Consider the following 10,000-nt stretch of genomic DNA (forward strand, 5'->3'; position numbering starts at 1 on the left):
TGTATTAGCGTGAGCGTTTTTTATTCTGATCATGAACAGTTTTACAAGTCCGCAAAGGATCGAGGAAAGGTTTATCGCCAGCTGAAAAGAGACACAGCGCTTCGGCTGTGGAGACTTGTTCGGCTGGCGTTCGGGGAGTCGCGTTTTTCAGAATTGTATTGAGATCGTTTTCCACAGAGCTCAGATGTCAAAGCACAGCAGCAGCTCTCCACAGCGATCCTCTATAGCGCCCTTTCTCCCGCAGCTCCGTCCTCATTGGAAGGAAGCAAGAGTGAAAGGCTGAAGTGAAATAGAGCGGGGACGAAGGCAGTGAAGAGAGAGAACGTGGGAAGAAGAGAAAAACGCAAAGGAAAAAAAGCAGCGTCGTAAAAGAGGTGACGGAGCTGTCCTCTCTATAAGAAGGGTGCCAGCGAGCCTTGCCCTCGCTTACGGCCACACCCCCTTGAGCACGCCTGATCTCGTCTGATCTCAGAAGCTAAACAGGGATGGGCCTGGTTAGTACTTGGATGGGAGACCGCCTGGGAATACCAGGTGCTGTAAGCTTTTAAGCGCAGGAGGCGCCCTATCCCCGCTCGCTCGCTCATTCCCCTGTTCACACGTGCAGTGCGGCTTGTCCGTCTGTTTATTTGTCAGCTTTGGCGAGACACGGGTGCTTGTGTATTAGCGTGAGCGTTTTTTATTCTGATCATGAACAGTTTTACAAGTCCGCAAAGGATCGAGGAAAGGTTTATCGCCAGCTGAAAAGAGACACAGCGCTTCGGCTGTGGAGACTTGTTCGGCTGGCGTTCGGGGAGTCGCGTTTTTCAGAATTGTATTGAGATCGTTTTCCACAGAGCTCAGATGTCAAAGCACAGCAGCAGCTCTCCACAGCGATCCTCTATAGCGCCCTTTCTCCCGCAGCTCCGTCCTCATTGGAAGGAAGCAAGAAAAAAGCAGCGTCGTAAAAGAGGTGACGGAGCTGTCCTCTCTATAAGAAGGGTGCCAGCGAGCCTTGCTCTCGCTTACGGCCACACCCCCTTGAGCACGCCTGATCTCCTCTGATCTCGGAAGCTAAACAGGGATGGGTCTGGTTAGTACTTGGATGGGAGACCGCCTGGGAATACCAGGTGCTGTAAGCTTTTAAGCGCAGGAGGCGCCCTATCCCCGCTCGCTCGCTCATTCCCCTGTTCACACGTGCAGTGCGGCTTGTCCGTCTGTTTATTTGTCAGCTTTGGCGAGACACGGGTGCTTGTGTATTAGCGTGAGCGTTTTTTATTCTGATCATGAACAGTTTTACAAGTCCGCAAAGGATCGAGGAAAGGTTTATCGCCAGCTGAAAAGAGACACAGCGCTTCGGCTGTGGAGACTTGTTCGGCTGGCGTTCGGGGAGTCGCGTTTTTCAGAATTGTATTGAGATCGTTTTCCACAGAGCTCAGATGTCAAAGCACAGCAGCAGCTCTCCACAGCGATCCTCTATAGTGCCCTTTCTCCCGCAGCTCCGTCCTCATTGGAAGGAAGCAAGAGTGAAAGGCTGAAGTGAAATAGAGCGGGGACGAAGGCAGTGAAGAGAGAGAACGTGGGAAGAAGAGAAAAACGCAAGGGAAAAAAAGCAGCGTCGGAAAAGAGGTGACGGAGCTGTCCTCTCTATAAGAAGGGTGCCAGCGAGCCTTGCTCTTGCTTACGGCCACACCCCCTTGAGCTCGCCTGATCTCGTCTGATCTTGGAAGCTAAACAGGGATGGGCCTGGTTAGTACTTGGATGGGAGACCGCCTGGGAATACCAGGTGCTGTAAGCTTCTAAGCGCAGGAGGCGCCCTATCCCCGCTCGCTCGCTCATTCCCCTGTTCACACATGCAGTGCGGCTTGTCCGTCTGTTTGTTTGTCAGCTTTGGCGAGACACGGGTGCTTGTGTATTAGCGTGAGCGTTTTTTATTCTGATCATGAACAGTTTTACAAGTCCGCAAAGGATCGAGGAAAGGTTTATCGCCAGCTGAAAAGAGACACAGCGCTTCGGCTGTGGAGACTTGTTCGGCTGGCGTTCGGGGAGTCGCGTTTTTCAGAATTGTATTGAGATCGTTTTCCACAGAGCTCAGATGTCAAAGCACAGCAGCAGCTCTCCACAGCGATCCTCTATAGCGCCCTTTCTCCCGCAGCTCCGTCCTCATTGGAAGGAAGCAAGAGTGAAAGGCTGAAGTGAAATAGAGCGGGGACGAAGGCAGTGAAGAGAGAGAACGTGGGAAGAAGAGAAAAACGCAAGGGAAAAAAAGCAGCGTCGTAAAAGAGGTGACGAAGCTGTCCTCTCTATAAGAAGGGTGCCAGCGAGCCTTGCGCTCGCTTACGGCCACACCCCCTTGAGCACGCCTGATCTCGTCTGATCTCAGAAGCTAAACAGCCATGGGCCTGGTTAGTACTTGGATGGGAGACCGCCTGGGAATACCAGGTGCTGTAAGCTTTTAAGCGCAGGAGGCGCCCTATCCCCGCTCGCTCGCTCATTCCCCTGTTCACACGTGCAGTGCGGCTTGTCCGTCTGTTTATTTGTCAGCTTTGGCGAGACACGGGTGCTTGTGTATTAGCGTGAGCGTTTTTTATTCTGATCATGAACAGTTTTACAAGTCCGCAAAGGATCGAGGAAAGGTTTATCGCCAGCTGAAAAGAGACACAGCGTTTCGGCTGTGGAGACTTGTTCGGCTGGCGTTCGGGGAGTCGCGTTTTTCAGAATTGTATTGAGATCGTTTTCCACAGAGCTCAGATGTCAAAGCACAGCAGCAGCTCTCCACAGCGATCCTCTATAGCGCCCTTTCTCCCGCAGCTCCGTCCTCATTGGAAAGAAGCAAGAGTGAAAGGCTGAAGTGAAATAGAGCGGGGACGAAGGCAGTGAAGAGAGAGAACGTGGGAAGAAGAGAAAAACGCAAGGGAAAAAAAGCAGCGTCGTAAAAGAGGTGACGGAGCTGTCCTCTCTATAAGAAGGGTGCCAGCGAGCCTTGCTCTCGCTTACGGCCACACCCCCTTGAGCACGCCTGATCTCGTCTGATCTCGGACGCTAAACAGGGATGGGCCTGGTTAGTACTTGGATGGGAGACCGCCTGGGAATACCAGGTGCTGTAAGCTTTTAAGCGCAGGAGGCGCCCTATCCCCGCTCGCTCGCTCATACCCCTGTTCACACGTGCAGTGCGGCTTGTCCGTCTGTTTATTTGTCAGCTTTGGCGAGACACGGGTGCTTGTGTATTAGCGTGAGCGTTTTTTATTCTGATCATGAACAGTTTTACAAGTCCGCAAAGGATCGAGGAAAGGTTTATCGCCAGCTGAAAAGAGACACAGCGCATCGGCTGTGGAGACTTGTTCGGCTGGCGTTCGGGGAGTCGCGTATTTCAGAATTGTATTGAGATCGTTTTCCACAGAGCTCAGATGTCAAAGCACAGCAGCAGCTCTCCACAGCGATCCTCTATAGCGCCCTTTCTCCCGCAGCTCCGTCCTCATTGGAAGGAAGCAAGAGTGAAAGGCTGAAGTGAAATAGAGCGGGGACGAAGGCAGTGAAGAGAGAGAACGTGGGAAGAAGAGAAAAACGCAAGGGAAAAAAAGCAGCGTCGTAAAAGAGGTGACGGAGCTGTCCTCTCTATAAGAAGGGTGCCAGCGAGCCTTGCTCTCGCTTACGGCCACACCCCCTTGAGCACGCCTGATCTCATCTGATCTCGGAAGCTAAACAGGCATGGGCCTGGTTAGTACTTGGATGGGAGACCGCCTGGGAATACCAGGTGCTGTAAGCTTTTAAGCGCAGGAGGCGCCCTATCCCCGCTCGCTCGCTCATTCCCCTGTTCACACGTGCAGTGCGGCTTGTCCGTCTGTTTATTTGTCCGCTTTGGCGAGACACGGGTGCTTGTGTATTAGCGTGAGCGTTTTTTATTCTGATCATGAACAGTTTTACAAGTCCGCAAAGGATCGAGGAAAGGTTTATCGCCAGCTGAAAAGAGACACAGCGCTTCGGCTGTGGAGACTTGTTCGGCTGGCGTTCGGGGAGTCGCGTTTTTCAGAATTGTATTGAGATCGTTTTCCACAGAGCTCAGATGTCAAAGCACAGCAGCAGCTCTCCACAGCGATCCTCTATAGCGCCCTTTCTCCCGCAGCTCCGTCCTCATTGGAAGGAAGCAAGAGTGAAAGGCTGAAGTGAAATAGAGCGGGGACGAAGGCAGTGAAGAGAGAGAACGTGGGAAGAAGAGAAAAACGCAAGGGAAAAAAAGCAGCGTCGTAAAAGAGGTGACGGAGCTGTCCTCTCTATAAGAAAGGTGCCAGCGAGCCTTGCTCTCGCTTACGGCCACACCCCCTTGAGCACGCCTGATCTCGTCTGATCTCAGAAGCTAAACAGGCATGGGCCTGGTTAGTACTTGGATGGGAGACCGCCTGGGAATACCAGGTGCTGTAAGCTTTTAAGCGCAGGAGGCGCCCTATCCCCGCTCGCTCGCTCATTCCCCTGTTCACACGTGCAGTGCGGCTTGTCCGTCTGTTTATTTGTCAGCTTTGGCGAGACACGGGTGCTTGTGTATTAGCGTGAGCGTTTTTTATTCTGATCATGAACAGTTTTACAAGTCCGCAAAGGATCGAGGAAAGGTTTATCGCCAGCTGAAAAGAGACACAGCGTTTCGGCTGTGGAGACTTGTTCGGCTGGCGTTCGGGGAGTCGCGTTTTTCAGAATTGTATTGAGATCGTTTTCCACAGAGCTCAGATGTCAAAGCACAGCAGCAGCTCTCCACAGCGATCCTCTATAGCGCCCTTTCTCCCGCAGCTCCGTCCTCATTGGAAAGAAGCAAGAGTGAAAGGCTGAAGTGAAATAGAGCGGGGACGAAGGCAGTGAAGAGAGAGAACGTGGGAAGAAGAGAAAAACGCAAGGGAAAAAAAGCAGCGTCGTAAAAGAGGTGACGGAGCTGTCCTCTCTATAAGAAGGGTGCCAGCGAGCCTTGCGCTCGCTTACGGCCACACCCCCTTGAGCACGCCTGATCTCGTCTGATCTCGGACGCTAAACAGGGATGGGCCTGGTTAGTACTTGGATGGGAGACCGCCTGGGAATACCAGGTGCTGTAAGCTTTTAAGCGCAGGAGGCGCCCTATCCCCGCTCGCTCGCTCATTCCCCTGTTCACACGTGCAGTGCGGCTTGTCCGTCTGTTTATTTGTCAGCTTTGGCGAGACACGGGTGCTTGTGTATTAGCGTGAGCGTTTTTTATTCTGATCATGAACAGTTTTACAAGTCCGCAAAGGATCGAGGAAAGGTTTATCGCCAGCTGAAAAGAGACACAGCGCTTCGGCTGTGGAGACTTGTTCGGCTGGCGTTCGGGGAGTCGCGTTTTTCAGAATTGTATTGAGATCGTTTTCCACAGAGCTCAGATGTCAAAGCACAGCAGCAGCTCTCCACAGCGATCCTCTATAGCGCCCTTTCTCCCGCAGCTCCGTCCTCATTGGAAGGAAGCAAGAGTGAAAGGCTGAAGTGAAATAGAGCGGGGACGAAGGCAGTGAAGAGAGATAACGTGGGAAGAAGAGAAAAACGCAAGGGAAAAAAAGCAGCGTCGTAAAAGAGGTGACGGAGCTGTCCTCTCTATAAGAAGGGTGCCAGCGAGCCTTGCTCTCGCTTACGGCCACACCCCCTTGAGCACGCCTGATCCCGTCTGATCTCGGAAGCTAAACAGGGATGGGCCTGGTTAGTACTTGGATGGGAGACCGCCTGGGAATACCAGGTGCTGTAAGCTTTTAAGCGCAGGAGGCGCCCTATCCCCGCTCGCTCGCTCATTCCCCTGTTCACACGTGCAGTGCGGCTTGTCCGTCTGTTTATTTGTCAGCTTTGGCGAGACACGGGTGCTTGTGTATTAGCGTGAGCGTTTTTTATTCTGATCATGAACAGTTTTACAAGTCCGCAAAGGATCGAGGAAAGGTTTATCGCCAGCTGAAAAGAGACACAGCGCTTCGGCTGTGGAGACTTGTTCGGCTGGCGTTCGGGGAGTCCCGTTTTTCAGAATTGTATTGAGATCGTTTTCCACAGAGCTCAGATGTCAAAGCACAGCAGCAGCTCTCCACAGCGATCCTCTATAGCGCCCTTTCTCCCGCAGCTCCGTCCTCATTGGAAGGAAGCAAGAGTGAAAGGCTGAAGTGAAATAGAGCGGGGACGAAGGCAGTGAAGAGAGAGATCGTGGGAAGAAGAGAAAAACGCAAGGGAAAAAAAGCAGCGTCGTAAAAGAGGTGACGGAGCTGTCCTCTCTATAAGAAGGGTGCCAGCGAGCCTTGCTCTTGCTTGCGGCCACACCCCCTTGAGCACGCCTGATCTCGTCTGATCTCGGACGCTAAACAGGGATGGGCCTGGTTAGTACTTGGATGGGAGACCGCCTGGGAATACCAGGTGCTGTAAGCTTTTAAGCGCAGGAGGCGCCCTATCCCCGCTCGCTCGCTCATTCCCCTGTTCACACGTGCAGTGCGGCTTGTCCGTCTGTTTATTTGTCAGCTTTGGCGAGACACGGGTGCTTGTGTATTAGCGTGAGCGTTTTTTATTCTGATCATGAACAGTTTTACAAGTCCGCAAAGGATCGAGGAAAGGTTTATCGCCAGCTGAAAAGAGACACAGCGCTTCGGCTGTGGAGACTTGTTCGGCTGGCGTTCGGGGAGTCGCGTTTTTCAGAATTGTATTGAGATCGTTTTCCACAGAGCTCAGATGTCAAAGCACAGCAGCAGCTCTCCACAGCGATCCTCTATAGCGCCATTTCTCCCGCAGCTCCGTCCTCATTGGAAGGAAGCAAGAGTGAAAGGCTGAAGTGAAATAGAGCGGGGACGAAGGCAGTGAAGAGAGAGAACGTGGGAAGAAGAGAAAAACGCAAGGGAAAAAAAGCAGCGTCGTAAAAGAGGTGACGGAGCTGTCCTCTCTATAAGAAGGGTGCCAGCGAGCCTTGCTCTCGCTTACGGCCACACCCCCTTGAGCACGCCTGATCTCGTCTGATCTCGGAAGCTAAACAGGGATGGTCCTGGTTAGTACTTGGATGGGAGACCGCCTGGGAATACCAGGTGCTGTAAGCTTTTAAGCGCAGGAGGCGCCCTATCCCCGCTCGCTCGCTCATTCCCCTGTTCACACGTGCAGTGCGGCTTGTCCGTCTGTTTATTTGTCAGCTTTGGCGAGACACGGGTGCTTGTGTATTAGCGTGAGCGTTTTTTATTCTGATCATGAACAGTTTTACAAGTCCGCAAAGGATCGAGGAAAGGTTTATCGCCAGCTGAAAAGAGACACAGCGCTTCGGCTGTGGAGACTTGTTCGGCTGGCGTTCGGGGAGTCGCGTTTTTCAGAATTGTATTGAGATCGTTTTCCACAGAGCTCAGATGTCAAAGCACAGCAGCAGCTCTCCACAGCGATCCTCTATAGCGCCCTTTCTCCCGCAGCTCCGTCCTCATTGGAAGGAAGCAAGAGTGAAAGGCTGAAGTGAAATAGAGCGGGGACGAAGGCAGTGAAGAGAGAGAACGTGGGAAGAAGAGAAAAACGCAAGGGAAAAAAAGCAGCGTCGTAAAAGAGGTGACGGAGCTGTCCTCTCTATAAGAAGGGTGCCAGCGAGCCTTGCTCTCGCTTACGGCCACACCCCCTTGAGCACACCTGATCTCGTCTGATCTCGGAAGCTAAACAGGGATGGGCCTGGTTAGTACTTGGATGGGAGACCGCCTGGGAATACCAGGTGCTGTAAGCTTTTAAGCGCAGGAGGCGCCCTATCCCCGCTCGCTCGCTCATTCCCCTGTTCACACGTGCAGTGCGGCTTGTCTGTCTGTTTATTTGTCAGCTTTGGCGAGACACGGGTGCTTGTGTATTAGCGTGAGCGTTTTTTATTCTGATCATGAACAGTTTTACAAGTCCGCAAAGGATCGAGGAAAGGTTTATCGCCAGCTGAAAAGAGACACAGCGCTTCGGCTGTGGAGACTTGTTCGGCTGGCGTTCGGGGAGTCGCGTTTTTCAGAATTGTATTGAGATCGTTTTCCACAGAGCTCAGATGTCAAAGCACAGCAGCAGCTCTCCACAGCGATCCTCTATAGCGCCCTTTCTCCCGCAGCTCCGTCCTCATTGGAAGGAAGCAAGAGTGAAAGGCTGAAGTGAAATAGAGCGGGGACGAAGGCAGTGAAGAGAGAGAACGTGGGAAGAAGAGAAAAACGCAAGGGAAAAAAAGCAGCGTCGTAAAAGAGGTGACGGAGCTTTCCTCTCTATAAGAAGGGTGCCAGCGAGCCTTGCTCTTGCTTACGGCCACACCCCCTTGAGCACGCCTGATCCCGTCTGATCTCGGAAGCTAAACAGGGATGGGCCTGGTTAGTACTTGGATGGGAGACCGCCTGGGAATACCAGGTGCTGTAAGCTTTTAAGCGCAGGAGGCGCCCTATCCCCGCTCGCTCGCTCATTCCCCTGTTCACACGTGCAGTGCGGCTTGTCCGTCTGTTTATTTGTCAGCTTTGGCGAGACACGGGTGCTTGTGTATTAGCGTGAGCGTTTTTTATTCTGATCATGAACAGTTTTACAAGTCCGCAAAGGATCGAGGAAAGGTTTATCGCCAGCTGAAAAGAGACACAGCGCTTCGGCTGTGGAGACTTGTTCGGCTGGCGTTCGGGGAGTCGCGTTTTTCAGAATTGTATTGAGATCGTTTTCCACAGAGCTCAGATGTCAAAGCACAGCAGCAGCTCTCCACAGCGATCCTCTATAGCGCCCTTTCTCCCGCAGCTCCGTCCTCATTGGAAGGAAGCAAGAGTGAAAGGCTGAAGTGAAATAGAGCGGGGACGAAGGCAGTGAAGAGAGAGAACGTGGGAAGAAGAGAAAAACGCAAGGGAAAAAAAGCAGCGTCGTAAAAGAGGTGACGGAGCTGTCCTCTCTATAAGAAGGGTGCCAGCGAGCCTTGCGCTCGCTTACGGCCACACCCCCTTGAGCACGCCTGATCCCGTCTGATCTCGGAAGCTAAACAGGGATGGGCCTGGTTAGTACTTGGATGGGAGACCGCCTGGGAATACCAGGTGCTGTAAGCTTTTAAGCGCAGGAGGCGCCCTATCCCCGCTCGCTCGCTCATTCCCCTGTTCACACGTGCAGTGCGGCTTGTCCGTCTGTTTATTTGTCAGCTTTGGCGAGACACGGGTGCTTGTGTATTAGCGTGAGCGTTTTTTATTCTGATCATGAACAGTTTTACAAGTCCGCAAAGGATCGAGGAAAGGTTTATCGCCAGCTGAAAAGAGACACAGCGCTTCGGCTGTGGAGACTTGTTCGGCTGGCGTTCGGGGAGTCGCGTTTTTCAGAATTGTATTGAGATCGTTTTCCACAGAGCTCAGATGTCAAAGCACAGCAGCAGCTCTCCACAGCGATCCTCTATAGCGCCCTTTCTCCTGCAGCTCCGTCCTCATTGGAAGGAAGCAAGAAAAAAGCAGCGTCGTAAAAGAGGTGACGGAGCTGTCCTCTCTATAAGAAGGGTGCCAGCGAGCCTTGCGCTCGCTTACGGCCACACCCCCTTGAGCACGCCTGATCTCGTCTGATCTCGGAAGCTAAACAAAGGATGGGCCTGGTTAGTACTTGGATGGGAGACCGCCTGGGAATACCAGGTGCTGTAAGCTTTTAAGCGCAGGAGGCGCCCTATCCCCGCTCGCTCGCTCATTCCCCTGTTCACACGTGCAGTGCGGCTTGTCCGTCTGTTTATTTGTCAGCTTTGGCGAGACACGGGTGCTTGTGTATTAGCGTGAGCGTTTTTTATTCTGATCATGAACAGTTTTACAAGTCCGCAAAGGATCGAGGAAAGGTTTATCGCCAGCTGAAAAGAGACACAGCGCTTCGGCTGTGGAGACTTGTTCGGCTGGCGTTCGGGGAGTCGCGTTTTTCAGAATTGTATTGAGATCGTTTTCCACAGAGCTCAGATGTCAAAGCACAGCAGCAGCTCTCCACAGCGATCCTCTATAGCGCCCTTTCTCCCGCAGCTCCGTCCTCATTGGAAGGAAGCAAGAGTGAAAGGTTGAAGTGAAATAGAGCGGGGACGAAGGCAGTGAAGAGAGAG

At 52.6% G+C, this 10,000-nt stretch overlaps 8 non-coding genes and 7 pseudogenes across 8 annotated transcripts; all 15 read left to right on the forward strand.

Annotated features, from left to right (window-relative positions):
• Window positions 1-424: 424 nt before the first annotated feature.
• LOC148825907 (5S ribosomal RNA) lies at window positions 425-543 on the forward strand. Its single transcript, XR_016093114.1, has one exon. It is a non-coding gene; the product is annotated as a 5S ribosomal RNA (ribosomal RNA).
• Window positions 544-999: 456 nt separating this feature from the next.
• LOC148825908 (5S ribosomal RNA) lies at window positions 1,000-1,118 on the forward strand (annotated as a pseudogene).
• Window positions 1,119-1,655: 537 nt separating this feature from the next.
• Window positions 1,656-1,774, forward strand: LOC148825909 (5S ribosomal RNA; annotated as a pseudogene).
• A 537-nt stretch (window positions 1,775-2,311) lies between these two features.
• On the forward strand, window positions 2,312-2,430 carry LOC148825910 (5S ribosomal RNA; annotated as a pseudogene).
• A 537-nt stretch (window positions 2,431-2,967) lies between these two features.
• Window positions 2,968-3,086, forward strand: LOC148825911 (5S ribosomal RNA). The gene has a single exon (XR_016092971.1). It is a non-coding gene; the product is annotated as a 5S ribosomal RNA (ribosomal RNA).
• Window positions 3,087-3,623: 537 nt separating this feature from the next.
• LOC148825912 (5S ribosomal RNA) lies at window positions 3,624-3,742 on the forward strand (annotated as a pseudogene).
• Window positions 3,743-4,279: 537 nt separating this feature from the next.
• Window positions 4,280-4,398, forward strand: LOC148825913 (5S ribosomal RNA). The gene has a single exon (XR_016092956.1). It is a non-coding gene; the product is annotated as a 5S ribosomal RNA (ribosomal RNA).
• A 537-nt stretch (window positions 4,399-4,935) lies between these two features.
• On the forward strand, window positions 4,936-5,054 carry LOC148825914 (5S ribosomal RNA). Its single transcript, XR_016092972.1, has one exon. It is a non-coding gene; the product is annotated as a 5S ribosomal RNA (ribosomal RNA).
• Window positions 5,055-5,591: 537 nt separating this feature from the next.
• Window positions 5,592-5,710, forward strand: LOC148825915 (5S ribosomal RNA). The gene has a single exon (XR_016093118.1). It is a non-coding gene; the product is annotated as a 5S ribosomal RNA (ribosomal RNA).
• A 537-nt stretch (window positions 5,711-6,247) lies between these two features.
• Window positions 6,248-6,366, forward strand: LOC148825916 (5S ribosomal RNA; annotated as a pseudogene).
• Window positions 6,367-6,903: 537 nt separating this feature from the next.
• LOC148825917 (5S ribosomal RNA) lies at window positions 6,904-7,022 on the forward strand (annotated as a pseudogene).
• A 537-nt stretch (window positions 7,023-7,559) lies between these two features.
• On the forward strand, window positions 7,560-7,678 carry LOC148825918 (5S ribosomal RNA). Its single transcript, XR_016093089.1, has one exon. It is a non-coding gene; the product is annotated as a 5S ribosomal RNA (ribosomal RNA).
• A 537-nt stretch (window positions 7,679-8,215) lies between these two features.
• LOC148825919 (5S ribosomal RNA) lies at window positions 8,216-8,334 on the forward strand. The gene has a single exon (XR_016093119.1). It is a non-coding gene; the product is annotated as a 5S ribosomal RNA (ribosomal RNA).
• A 537-nt stretch (window positions 8,335-8,871) lies between these two features.
• On the forward strand, window positions 8,872-8,990 carry LOC148825920 (5S ribosomal RNA). The gene has a single exon (XR_016093120.1). It is a non-coding gene; the product is annotated as a 5S ribosomal RNA (ribosomal RNA).
• Window positions 8,991-9,446: 456 nt separating this feature from the next.
• On the forward strand, window positions 9,447-9,566 carry LOC148825921 (5S ribosomal RNA; annotated as a pseudogene).
• The last annotated feature ends 434 nt before the right edge of the window (window positions 9,567-10,000 follow it).

Source organism: Atractosteus spatula, chromosome 10, assembly GCF_055471065.1.
Source record: "Atractosteus spatula isolate fAtrSpa1 chromosome 10, fAtrSpa1.hap1, whole genome shotgun sequence".
Taxonomy (NCBI): Eukaryota; Metazoa; Chordata; class Actinopteri; order Semionotiformes; family Lepisosteidae; genus Atractosteus; species Atractosteus spatula.